This window comes from Heliangelus exortis, chromosome 5 (genome assembly GCF_036169615.1).
Source record: "Heliangelus exortis chromosome 5, bHelExo1.hap1, whole genome shotgun sequence".
Taxonomy (NCBI): domain Eukaryota; kingdom Metazoa; phylum Chordata; class Aves; order Apodiformes; family Trochilidae; genus Heliangelus; species Heliangelus exortis.
Window position 1 is genome coordinate 4,248,920 of NC_092426.1, and position 13,938 is coordinate 4,262,857.

A 13,938-nucleotide genomic window follows, 5' to 3' on the forward strand; every position below is an offset into this window, starting at 1 on the left:
CCTGCAGCCCCCCTTGCTCTGCACCCCATCTCCAACCTCTGCTCGTGGGTCCTGCACCCAGGAGCTGCCTCCCTGTCTGCTTTTCCATTTTAATCTCTGGTTCTCTCTGTGTCTTTGAGACTTCACTGACTTGGGGATATTTTTCTTTCTCTCTCTCACCCTTCACGCTACCATCAGCTTTCTGCCACGGGTGTTTTATTGGAAGAAAAGTAGATTTTTATCTCCTCAGCCTGTTTATTAAAAACTCCTTCCCTTCTTTCACAGCGAGTCCCCACCCACCCCCCCACCCTCCCACCCACCCTCCTGGGATGTTTGTCGATTCAAATCAGGTTTAATCAACTCACAATATTGGACACAGTAAAATTGGATTTCTGGAAGCCCAATAAAGTTTGTGCCACTGTGCTGTGGCTCAGATTTCATCACATCACAGCAGCAGCTGCAGGAAACAGCCCAGAAGAAACTCATCTACTGGTGCTCCAGCAAGCTAAAACTGGATGAAGCCTCTGCTGAAGAAATATTGACTATTAGTATTCTTATTAACATTCTCCTGTCAGAAATGACCAGTGGTAATAAATACAGCTGTATCTTTTCATCCTCCTGCCCATTCATCACTGTCTGCCTGAGCTTCCCTCGGGGCCAGACGTGCTCCCCATCACCCTTCTCTTCTCCCTCCAGCTCCTTGCCCAAAAAGGAGCTGTTTGCCCTCACACTGTGACCTTGATGATGATTATTTATATATATATATATTTTTTTTTTTTTTTCTTGCAGGGCAAGACAGATCCCCAGGAAAAAAGGTGCCATGATGATGGGGAAGGGCAGGATGTGGTCCAGGCACCTGTGATGCTCCTGTTTGGCTGTAATTACATCCCCACTCATCACACAGCAGCTATGGCTGGGCTTGGATTATCCTCACAGCTTTTTATTTCCTTGATCTCAGGTGAGCTTAGTGCCAGGGTAAACTGAGCTGTACTTTTCCTTTGCCCCAAGCTGAGCAGAGCTGCCCTTGCCCTGTGCTGCTGCAAACCTTCCCTGGGCTGCCCTGAAACCTGACCCAGGAACCCATCTGAATGAAACCAACCTCCTTCTTTCTTCTTTGCAACCTTTTTAAAGCCCAGCAAGCTCCCTGTGTGGATGCAGGATGGCACTGGGCACGTACAGGGTGGGGGGAAGAAGCAGTGGTGGGAGCAGAAGGAGGAAACCTGATTTTTTTGGGTGTTAAAGGGACTGAAATGGTGTGAGACGTGAGACAGAAGATCTGGGTTTGACTCTTTGCCCAGAAGCATCACCTGGATGAGAGCAAATGCCAGCAAAATCCCTGTTTGTAAACTCATTCCAAGGTAGGCAAGGGCTCTGTGTCTCGTTTTATTCTGGCAAGGGGGTGATTTTCCCCCTGCAAACCCCAGCACCCAACGTGAGCAGTGGCACCATCACTGATACCAAGGGGGAACCAACTCAGGGACCAACAAACATTGATTCCCAAGGTGAGGAAAAGGGAGGGTGAATTTACTGCTGCAGACCTGGCCATTTCCTTCCTCCCAGATTCTTCCCAGGGCTTGGTTTCACCACTCCCTGCAGGGACACAGGATCCAGCTTTGCCCCAGCAGGAGCTTGGAGAGGGAGAATCCCAAGGTGTTAATCATAGGATCACAGAATGGTTTGGGTTGGAAGGCACCATTAAAAGGCCATCCAGGCCAACACACACAATGAGCAGAAACATCTTCAACTAAACTCAGAGCCCTGTCTAACCTGACCTGGAATGTTTCCAGGGATGGGCTCTCTACCATCTCTTTGGGCAACCAGTGTTCTACCACCTTCATCATAAAAAAATCTTACTTTTCTCTAGTCTAAATCTCTCCTCTTTCAGTTTAAAACCATCACCCCTTGTCCTGTTCACTTCAAGCCTTGCTAAAAAGCTTGTTCCCAAGTACAGGCTGCCTTTAAGAACTGAAATGCTGCAGCATGATCTCCTCAGAGCCTCCTCTGCTCCAGGCTGAGCAACCCCAACTCTCCCAGATTTAACACCAGTTGATCCTGAAGTGGCTGCTGCTCCATGGAGAGACAACTCTTGGAGGTGAGGAGCTCAGGGCAGGCTTTGCTGTGGGATGGGGAAGCCCTGGATGCTGTTTGGTGGAGTTGGTTTGATGGAGGATGGAGGCAAGAGGTGGACCCTGGCTGTGGCATGGCCCAGGGGGTCAGTCTGCAGAAGGGGTCCCTTGGCCACATCCTTCTCCAGGCTCTCTGCTTGCTGCTGGGATGCGTCAAAAGTTCCTCTGAAGAGAAAAATCTCAGCCCCCAACCCCACCTGTGACCCCTGTGGCTGTGGTGGCAATGCCAGGGAGCCACTGGGCTTGTGCAGCCCTTGCTCATTGCTAAAAATAACTTCTTCTTAATTAATTTGTATTAGTGTGCTCCCCCATCCCTGGGGCATCATGAGAAGTCCCCAGGGAGGGGACATGAAGGATTTTTCCCATGTGGAGCTCAAGAAAGAGGCAGCATCCCACAGCACCATTCTCCCCATCTTCTGCTGGGCTGGGAATGGAGGCTGTGGAGCCAAATGTTGTCCTGTGGATATAAAGAAAAGAGATTTTGGGGCTCTGTGCTCATGAAACCAAACCTTTGGGTGGAGGGGTTGATGGGGGTTTTGCTGCTCCAGAGGAATGGAACATCCCCTGAGCACTGAGTGAGCTGTGTCTGCTGCTGAGAAGGAAGGTTCTAATGGCTGGGAGCACTGCTCCCCTGCAAGCCAGGGGTAAAAAAGTCTGTGAAGGCAAAGCAGTTTGTTTTGGGGGGTGGCTTCATGCCAAGCAGAGGGTTTAGTGAAGGTTTTTCCCCAAGGCATCAGTGGTCATTTGTTATCCAGTACTAAAAGGATAGGGGCATGGTTGGGGTCCCCTATTTCCTCCTGCTGGTCTGTCTTGGTGGGGCCCATGGGGGTATTCTGGCTGGACATAGAATCATAGAATCATAGAATTAGCCGGGTTGGAAGGGACCTCAGAGATCATCAAGTCCAACCCTTGATCCACCGGAGCAGTTGCTAGACCATGGCACTGAGTGCCACATCCAGTCTTTTCTTAAATGTCTCCAGGGACGGAGAATCTACCACCTCACTGGGCAGTCCATTCCAATGTCTGATCACCCTCTCCGTGAAGAAATTCTTTCTAATGTCCAACCTAAATCTCCCCTGGCACAACTTAAGACTGTGTCCTCTTGTCTTGTTGAAGGTCGTCTGTGAAAAGAGTCCAGCTCCCACCTCGCTACAACCTCCTTTCAGGTAGTTGTAGACAGCAATGAGGTCTCCCCTGAGCCTCCTCTTCTCCAGCCTCAACACCCCCAGCTCTCTCAGCCTCTCCTCATAGGGCCTGTGCTCGAGTCCCTTCACCAGCCTGGTTGCCCTCCTTTGGACCTGTTCCAGGACCTCTACATCCTTCTTAAACTGAGGGGCCCATCTCCAACAAACCCCCCCTGGCTTCCCTTCCCAGGTCTGGAAATGAAATCCAAGCCAATTTCCAGGTGTCCTGACCCACCTGGAGCAGAAATCAATCAGCTGCAGGGCAGGGAGGAGGTGATGTGAGATGGGATGGGGGTGGGCAAGATAGATGGGGGGGTGGGAAGGGATGAAATGGGCTGCTGGAAATTGGAAGGGAAAAGGTGACAAGGATGCCCAGGCTCAGGAAAAAAAAAAAGACAAAGTGCCAGGATTTTCCTGCAGGGAGCTGGGAAGGAAACAACCCCCTGAGGAACGTTTCCTCTGGCCATTGCTGTTGGTTGCTTTGGGGATGTGGGGGGCTTGGCAAGGGAGAGCACAGCAGGCCCTGGCCCCACAGTGACTCCAACCCAGCAGGAATAATTTTAATTTTTTAATCAAGGAGAAACACTAGGAGCCATTTATTAAATGTGTTTTGAATGGCTCCATCCTGAATGAAGGTCAAAATACAGGTCCTAAATTCTCCAGCTCTGACGCAGGGTTGGCTTTATTGATCTTCTGCAGGGTTTGTAGGAGCCCCCAAATCATTATTTTGACAGCTTGATCACACAGTAATAGACTTCCTTTTGGATAATTACAGTTACTGCATTCAGGTTCAATCTTCTGTAGGACTTTTCCTTAGATAGTCACACTTGGATCATGTTTCTCCAGTCCTACAGATGCAATAAACTTTGGGTAACAGCACTGATTATTTATTTTAACACTAATTCTAAGGCTTACAAAGTTCAGAAAAATTCCAAGGGTTAATTATGCCATAGAACTTTAATCTTTAACATCTGCTGAAACACTTTTATAAATAATGAGCACCTAGGGAAACAAAAAGCAGAATAGGTAATGTTAATATAAAACAAAAGTTATTTCATAGAATCAAAGGCTGGTTTGGGTTGGACAGGACCTTGTACAGATCATTTCATTCCAACCCTCCTGCTGTGGGAACATTGATTTTGAAGTTGTTTTATATAATATAAATATATATATATATTTATATTTGAAGTTGTTAAGTTTCTCATCCCAGCTCATCCTGGCAGTTCCCAAGGACTCCCAATAAAAAAGCTGCCACCTCCTTCACCTGCCCAAGCTCTGTGGGTGTTTCAAACCCTTAATTAGGCTTTGCCATCAGTAACCAAGACAGAATCCCCCTCCAGAGCAAGCAGACTCAGGTGATTCCAGACGATGCTCCGGACAACTCCGGAGTCAGAAATATCTTTGCATCTCCCAGACTGGAGCTTTCTCTCCCTCTATCTCTGTTCATTAAAAGGAAATTAATTTCACCAGGCACTGAAGTGAGTAACCTCTCTGGCTGCTGGTCTGTTATGACTGTTAACCAGCTAGATCTCCCTTTAATAGCTTATTTAAAGCTCTGGGCCTCTGACAGCCCGGGTGATGGATGGAGCTGTCAGCATCACCTTCGTTTGGAGGGGAGGGGAACATCTCTGAAGCCAGGAGCTCTATAAATCAAAAGGATGGAAACCAGTCAGTGCATTTTTCTGGACAGGGGTGTCCTTCTCCCTGCAGAGTGGAACAGGCATTAAATTGAGGCTGGATTGATCGGGTCTGAAACCCTTTTCAAGAGGCACTTTCACAGCAGGAGCAGAAGGGAGTGGGTGTGGAATCCCAGAATCCCAGACTGGTTGAGGTTGGAAAGGACCTGAAAAATCATCCAGTTTCAGCCCCATGGCATGGTCAGGGAGGGACACCTCCCACCAGCCCAGGTTGCTCCAAGCCCCATCCAACATGGGCTGAGACACTGCCAGGGATGGGGCAGCCACAGCTTCTCTGGGAAACCTGGCACAGGGGCTCAGCACCCTCACAGGGAAGGGGAGTCAAGAAATGTCTCCTTTGCAACCCCCAAACTTGGAGCCCCAACCTGCACTCACCAGCAGCCCCTCAATGGGGATTTCAGAAGGCTTGCTCCTGGATATAGGGCACTGCTGCTCTTCCCCATGGTCCATGCTCCCCAAATCCCATGTGCTCCCTGGAAACACAGGGATTCATCCTGCCTGTGATGCTCAAAGCTTTGGCAGCACCAGACCCATCATGTTTGTGGGAACAGGAAAGGAGCAGCATGAAGCTTCACCCAGGGGGATGGTTCTGCAGCTTCCATCACCAGCTGCAGAGCCAGCATTGTTTGACACAAAACTGAGCAATATATCAGATATTAGCAGAGGAAATCATTATTCCTTGAGGCTTCCCAAGGTCTGAGACCCACTTAGAGCACCAGAGAATCACAGGTTAGAAGAGACCTTTTGTGCAACCTAGGGACACTTTTTGCAGGTCTTCTTCTTCCCTCCCACCCTTTAATTCTTAAAAGAATGTGCTATTGGCTTTCCAAGCTTAGCAGTGGCATCCAGCAGTATTTTTGCAGCTTGTGCCTGTATTGCTTTGGGGTTCTTCTTGCCCATGATACAAACCAATATCACAGCAAAGTGCATGATTTTGATTTTAATTTGTAGCTGGTTTAGATGCTCACACTTCTCCAGAAGGACTTTGATGAAGGTGAAGCCCTGGCAGGAGCAGCATCCCTGGGATGTGATGGGTGCTGGGCATCCCCCATTAACCCCCCATTAATCCCCCATTAACCAGGTGCAGGTGTGCTGGGGAACCCCTGGGATGCTGAACTTGGGGTTTCCTTGATTAGATCAAAGATCATGGAATTGTTTTAGTCGGAAAGGACCTCTGAGGTCATCGAGTCCAGCACTGCCAAGGCCACCACTAAACCATGTCCCAAGGCATTACATCTCCAGGGCTCTGAAACCCCTCCAGGGATGATGGGGACTCCAGCCCTGCCCTGGGCAGCCTGGGCCAGGCCCTGACAACCCTTTCCAGGGAGAAATTCTTCCCCAGCTCCAACCTAAACCTCCCCTGGCACAACTTGAGGCTCTTTCCTCTTCTCCCATCCCTTGTTCCTTGGGAGCAGAGCCCGACCCCCCCTGGCTCCAACCTCCTCTCAGGGGCTTGCAGAGAGCCAGAAGGTCTCCCCTCAGCCTCCTCTGCTCCAGGATCAACACCCCCAGCTCCCTCAGCTGCTCCTGGGCAGACTTCTGCTCCAGACCCTTCCCCAGCTCCATTCTCTTTTCTTTCCAAGAAAAAAAATTATTCCCAATCTCCAATCCAAACCTCCCCTGGCACAACCTAAGGTCATTTCCTCTCTCCCTGTCACTTGAAATCTTTTATTTGTTTTTTTTCAGTGCTGTTGATGGACAGGAGCAGAACCCCTCCCCCAGATGTGTTATTTGCAGTGCTTTGGTTTTGTTTAATACTGGAAAGCATTTAAAGCACAGCTCTGACCTAGATTGGGAGCTGGCACAGGAGGGCTGGGGAGCAGGCAGTGGAGGCAGAGCCTGTGCCTTGCTGAGGAGTGAGTGTGGCTGTGATAAAATAATCATTTAGGGATGGGAATTAACCCACTTAATCAGCAGCCATCTCACTTTGCTCCGTGGCCAGTGCTCGCTGGTGACTTGAGTTGTGCTGCTCTGCACAGCCCGGGCTCTCCTTGGTGCTGCTCCCATCTGTGCCTTGTTTCCAGGATTGCAAAATGTTTTAAGCTCTTCCTTGCCTTTTTCTTTTCCCTTCTCTTCTTTCTCCTTCTCTCCTCTTTTCCCTTTTCTCCTTTCCTAGTCTCCTTTTCTTCCTTTCCCTTTACTTCCTTTCCTCTTTCTTCCTTTCCTCTTTCTTCCTTTTCCTTTTCTTCCTTTCCCTTTCTTCCTTTCCCTTTTCTTCCTTTCCCTTTTCTTCCTTTCCCTTTTTTCCTTTCCCATTTTTCCTTTCCCTTTTTTCCTTTCCCATATTTCCTTTCCCTTTTTTCTTTTCCCTTTTTTCCTTTCCCTTTTTCCTTTCCCTTTCCTTCCACTCCCTTTCATTCCTCTCCCTTTTCTCCCTCTCCCTTTTCTCCCTCTCCCTCTCCCTTTTCTCCCTCTCCCTTTTTTCCTTTCCCTTTTCTCCCTCTCCCTTTTTTCCTTTCCCTTTTCTCCCTCCCCCTTTTCTCCCTCTCCCTCTCCCTTTTCTCCCTCTCCCTTTTTTCCTTTCCCTTTTCTCCCTCTCCCTTTTTTCCTTTCCCTTTTCTCCCTCCCCCTTTTCTCCCTCTCCCTTTTCTCCCTCCCCCTTTCTCCCCCTCCCTTTTCTCCCTCTCTCTTCTTTCCCTCTCCCTTTTCTCTCTCCCCCTTTTCTCTCTCTCCCTTTTCTCCCTTTCCTTTTTCTCCTTCTCCATTTTCTTCCTCTCCTTTTTCTTTCTCTCCCTTTTTCCCCTTCCCATTTCCTTTTTTTCCCTTTTTTCCCCTTCCCCTTCCCCTTGCATTGCAGGGTTGCCCCCCAGCCCTGGCCTGGCCCCCCCAGACTCTTTTGGACTCGAAGGATGGACATTTGTTGGGAGCACATCCAAGACATCCTTTCTAGCTCAATATCTGCATTTTTAACCACTTCCCAACGTGGGATTGCACCTTCCACAGGGCACATGGCTCAGCTGGGGCTTTCCCTTCCCCAAGCCCTTTGCTCAGCCCCTACCTGGGGGCTTCACCTTGGAGGCTCCCGATGTGCAGACCCCATTCAGCTCCCGGTGCAAATCTCCCTCTTGTTCACCTTTCAGGTTTGGGTTTCACACACAGACCCCGTGGTGCTCTTCCAGGCTCATCTGAAATCACTTCAACTTCTCCTTCATAGCAGGAGGGAGTTTTTTGTGCCGTGGGGATGGCAGAGAGCATCTCCCTGCCCATCAGGTCCAGGAGTTTCACAGCAGAGCCATCGGGAGGAGAAGGAAAACTGGTGAACCACGTAATTAGTTTTTGCTTCAGTGATTAATATCACTTGCAAACAGGTAATCTCAGCCCGGCCAGGCTCCTTCGTGATGCTCTTCCTAATGACTCCGTGTCACTGCCTGCTGTCACTTTGCCTTTTGAGCACAAACCGAGGCAGCTGCCGCTGGGATAAACAGAGCATCTCCCAGCCGGCACAGAAATCTTCACTCAGGATCCCAGAAACTCCCTCAGGTTCCTCTTCTCTTTCCCTTCAACCACCCCTTCCCCCTCTCCCCCCAGCCCAGCATCCTCCCATCCCCTTCTCCAGCGATTTCGGTCCTTCCCGGCAAACCCATCCTTCCCTTTTGCTTTCATCCTGCAGCCAATCCGCCTGGAGAAGGAGGAGGAGGAGCAGGGGTTGCATTTCAGAGGTGTTTTTCTTTCAGTCATTGGGTAGCAGCTTCGTACGGAACCCTAAAAGCTCCGCAATCCCGTCCCGCAATGATCCCAAAAGCCCGGTGGAGCGGCTCCCCCCGGATTTCCCGCCCTCCCCCCTCCCCAGCAGAACTTTTTCCCTCCTTTAAATGAGGTTTAATGAGGCTGGAAGTGCAAACTCTGATGGTTCTGGTTTTTACAGGCAGGTGGTGGGGCGGCTTCCACGGGATAATCATCATTTTGGGGAATGCTGCTCCGGGGCTGAGTGCAGGATGTGACCCAGGGGCAGCCCCGGCATTGAGGGGGATGCAGCTCGGTGGTCCATGCCCGAGTCCCCATGCCAGGAGCCTGAGGCTTCTCTTTGATATTTTCCCCTTTTATTTTTAACAGCCTGGGTAGTCATCCACATCAAGTTATCCTCAGGGCTGAGGAACTGCCTCTTCCCATCCATAATTAAACTGGAGTTAACTCCAGTTGGTAACTGGGCACTGGTGCTGTTCCCAGGGCTCAGTGCTGGGGCCAGTTCCCTTTAGCATCTTTAGCAGTGATCTGGGGGAGGGGATCAAGTGCACTTTCTGTCACTTTGCAGGTGGCAGTGTTCATAGAATCATAGAATTGGCTGGGTTGGAAGGGACCTCAGAGATCATCAAGTCCAACCCTTGATCCACTCCCACTGCAGTTCCCAGCCCATGGCACTGAGTGCCACATCCAGGCTCTTTTGAAATATCTCCAGGGATGGAGAATCCACCCCTTCCCTGGGCAGCCCATTCCAATGGCTGATCACCCTCTCCAGAAAGAAATTCTTTCTAATGTCCAACCTAAACCTCCCCTGGCACAACTTGAGACCAACTAAACCACTCCCATGATCCTGGAGGCTGAATTTCCAGGAGCAGGCTGTGCCCCCATCACACCCCCCTGTCACTGATGGAGGGGTCAGGACTTGGTGAAGCCAGGGACACAGGTGACCCCAATGCTATCATGTCCAGGCTCTTCTCATGTGTTTAAAAATAGGAACACCAATAATGATCTGTCTCACAACCAGCCTGGAGGGGAAGCAGCTTGATTAACTTATGGATTTCCTCATTTCCATGTGAGTGACAGGGAATGGGGTGGAGATGGTGGGGATGTGCGGGGAGAAATTAGGGATCAAAGAGGAAGGGAGATCCCCTGGGTCTTTGTGGTCGTGGTGATGTTGGCCTGATGGTGCTGGTGTCTCCAGGGTTGTGTGATACAGGGGGAGCTGGGTTTTGGTGGGACAGCTGGAATGGAGCTGTTGAGCAAGCAGGAACCTTTGGGGCATCGTGCTGGGCTGTGTCAGCATGGTCAGTAGTGAGGAGATGGGGAAATGTGAATAGGGAGAAGGATGAAAAATGTAGGAGATGGTGAGTGGTGGCTGCTTGGTTCCTGTCTGCTTCCAAACTCCTGTCCCTGCTCCCAAACCCAAGATCCCCAGGGAAATCCAGTGGGTTACCACTGGGCCTGGTCCCTCCCTGCTTTTGCACGTGGCCAGGGAAAATTTGCTTTTGTTTCCCTTCCCAAAATCCAGGCAGATAACTCGGAGCAGAAATTTTTTCATCCTGTGGTCACCCCCTTCTTCAATCCAACTCAATTTTGCATCCTGTGGTCACCCCCTTTTTCAGTCCAGCTCAAACCCTAAAGTGGGTTTGACAGCCCCTTGCTTCTTGGGCAAGAGGTAATGGGTTCAGGTTGTGCCAGGGAAGGTTCAGATCAGATATCAGGAAAAATCTATCCACCAAAAGAACGGTGAAGTGGGAGCAGGTTGGGGAGGTGACATCCCAGGGGGGTGTACTCAAAAAATGGGGAGATGTGGCACTTGGGGAGAAGATTTAGTGGTCAAGGTGGTGGAGGACTGATGGTTGGACTCCATGATCTTGAAGATCCTTTCCAACCATGGTGATTCTATGATTCTACAGGTGGGGAAAGTGCTTGGGTCCCATCCAGCTGGCGAGTGGGTGGGTGGGTGGGTGGGTGGGGAGGTCTCAGGCACCTGTTTTTATGGATTTAACATCTGGATTAGTGTTCAGCTGCTGGGAGTCAACCCTGGAGAAACCCTGAGCAGAACTGGGGTCCCTTCCACCATCCAACAGCTGCTGGGAAGGGGTGGGATCCAGCAAATGTATCTCCCAGTGGTCAGGGAGGGAGCAGCCACGTTTTAAAAAAAAGTGATTTATGCTCTAATCGGTCTTGAAGCTTCATTATTCCAAGCATTAGTGTGTCTGAGCCAGTGGCCTTATTTGTTAATGCACTGAAAGAGGCAGCAGATGTGCTATTTTTCATCTGTGACCTGATCAGCTCCCTGATTCATCTACTTCCATTTTCATTTCCCTGTCATTGATTTATTAATGATGTCTTTACTTTGCTGGGGCTCTTTCCCAGGGCCCAGCCCCTGGAGAGATGCTGCAGGTGCCCCCTCCCCTCCCCAGATTTCCCCTTTTTTCAAGCCACATTCATCCTCCTGGCTCCAGAGATTAGATGCTTTAATGATTTAGTAACTGAAACAACCTCTGAGGCTTGTACAATTTGTGGGTAATTTGTCTGCTGAGACAGTAACCTTCCTCTTTGCCATTGCTGAGGGGCTGAGCCATCCAGCAGGGATCTATGTGGGGTGGGGACATGGATGCTCCATCCTGGAGCTTCATGGGATGAAGAGGTGGGATGTTCAGGCTGAGAAAACTGACAGCTTTCCTTGGTTTTTTATTCTCTCCAGGTCATTCCAGCCTGGAATAATCCCAGAGGCAGAATTTGTGCAAGAAGCTCCTATTTCACCCTGACTTTGCCAACCTGGTAAGGACTGTGATCAAACTGTGGGGAGTTTATATGGATTTTCTTTGGACAAGGCCTTACTACACTGCCTGTTTGACCTGGGTTGTGCTGGATCCACAAGAAATTATTTCTTTTCTGCCTTCTCTTCCTAAAAATGTTTTCAGTCCCCTCTCTCTGGTGACAACCACCCTGGAGCAGGTTATTTGTTTGCCTTTGCCACGTAATGGGATTTTCCTCCTGCCTCTGTCCCATGGATGAATTTCTTCTGGATGAGGCATCAAGCAGAAGGAACTGAGGTGACCTGAGAAAAAAGCCAACCCTGTCCTATGCTGTCCCCAGGGATGTCTTTCCAGGGCCTCTGCCATGCTCTTGGCACCCAGCATCTCCCAGCTGGTTTCTTCCTGAAACCTTTTTTTGCATTTGGCATCCCACTTTGCCAAGCTGCCCAGAGTAAACTCATGCCCAAACCCTCCTTCTTACTGAAAAGTGTCTTTTTGATGAGCAAATGCTGACCCAAAACCCTTGGGGTTTTCCAGAAACCAAATTCTGCCATTAAATACCCTGCATCAACCCCCTGGATTTGGGGAAAATCCTTCTAGGTTTATTCACCCATCTTCAGGCAGCCCCAAATCATTCTTTGTATGAATGATATCAAACAGCCTCAAGTTGTGCCAGGGGAGGTTTGGATTGGAAATTGGGAACAATTTCTCCCTGGAAAGGGTTGTCAGGGCCTGGCCCAGGCTGCCCAGGGCAGGACTGGAGTCCCCATCCCTGGAAGGATGCTGTGTGGTTGTGAGGCTTTGGGATATGGGACAGTGGTCACCTTGGATTGGTGGGTGAATGTCTGACCCTAAAGGTCTTTTCCAACCAAAATGATTCTATGAATTGCTCCATGCTCCCAGTTTTCCTGCTGGGAATGCCTGGGAAGTGCTGTTTCCAGCTGCATCCCTGAGGGAACCACCTTTTGCTCCTGGGGCTTTGTAAGGGATTTATGGTGTTGTTCCAGTAATTGATCCTTGAGCCAGGGATGTGCCAGGGATCCCACTGCTCCATCCCATCACTGCTTTGCTTCCCCCCCTAGTTCTCTCCTTGGCTCCTTGCAGGAGAGTTGGCTCCTATCTCATCCTTTCCTGGAAACATGGTTTAACCTCCTTTTTTCTTTCTTTTTGTTGGGGAGGGAAAAATACTTTCATGTTTTTTTTTTTTTTTTTTCTCCCTTTGCAGCCTTCTCATGTGATGAACTTTAGGTGCTGATAAGGAGCTTGTAGGATTAGAGACAGCCAGGGCTGTGTTACATTATTGGCACTATAGACAAGCCCTTGCTGCTTTTATAAATGTAAGTACCTTTCCAAATCAATAAATCAACATTAACATTGCTTTAAATTGGTAGGACACGTTGAGGGAATTTGCTGGGTAATTCTTTTTCTCCCTGATTAATTTATTATCTCCGGGTTAAAAAAAAAAATCCAGACACTTCAGGGCTAGATCCTCATCTCCTCATCCTGGATTTTCCCCAACACCACCTCCCAGCACTCACTTGGATGTAGCCCAGCTTCAGCAAGAGGAGGAAAAAAAAAAAAATATTAAAAAGTGGTCTTGTGGTTTTCTTCTCTTTCAGAAAGGAAAATACCCAGTGCCACAAACAGGGATAAAATCCTTCTCTCAACCCTCTGGGAGCAATAGTTTGGGAGGTGCTGTTCTCTTCCCCACAGCCACACGTCTGCTTTCTAAGACTGCCCAAATCTGCATTGAAATGGAAAAAAAGAGAGAAAAGAGCTCAGTGTCTTGGTGGGGAATAATCCCCATTTTGAGTCTCCTGGGGAAGGGGATGCTCCCCACCTGCTTCTCCCCCCCAGGTCCCTGCCTTTAATAGTGACACTAAATGTCCTGGAGCTGCCTTTGCACACTGACACAGCCCATTACCCTGTCTCCACTGCTTTTATTGTCACTATTTATTAAAGGCTCTGAAAATGTGCAAAGCTGCCTCTTCCTGCAAGGAAAAAAGAGCTCAGGGGAGACAGAAACCCCAGCCATGAATCATGAGTGTCCCCTGTCCCAGGGAGAGACCTGGTCCTGAGGGGACATGAGTCCCATTTACCCCCTGGGCAGGAAACTTTCTCAGATGCTTTTTTTTAAATTTATTTTCCCTAATTTTTTTTTCCTAAAGCAATTTGAAAATAAAGCAGCCAAGCACCTCAACCCCATGGCCCTGAGCTCATCTTCCCTAGGATGAGGTGTGAGGCAGCTGCTGCATCAGGTCCTGCTGTCCCCCTCCTGAAGTCCTTTGTTCTCAGGGGACAGATGAACCTCACATCTTAAAAAAAAACTGTCTTGCCCATGAGCAGGTTCAGATCTCAGGGCTTCATCTTTCTGAAGTTGGGGTTTTCTTCTGGCTTCCCCCCATATTTTCAATCCCAAAGTTTTTACATCTGGGATTTGGGTTGGAAAGGCCTCCTTTTTCCTTTTTCCTTTTTCCTTTATCCTTTTCCTTTTCCTTTTTCCTTT

General features: G+C 49.3%; 1 long non-coding RNA gene across 1 annotated transcript; it reads left to right on the forward strand.

Annotated features, from left to right (window-relative positions):
* Positions 1-1,933: 1,933 nt before the first annotated feature.
* Positions 1,934-13,130, forward strand: LOC139796691 (uncharacterized). The gene is made up of 3 exons (XR_011726097.1): positions 1,934-2,071; positions 11,378-11,454; positions 13,052-13,130. It is a non-coding gene; the product is annotated as an uncharacterized lncRNA (long non-coding RNA).
* The last annotated feature ends 808 nt before the right edge of the window (positions 13,131-13,938 follow it).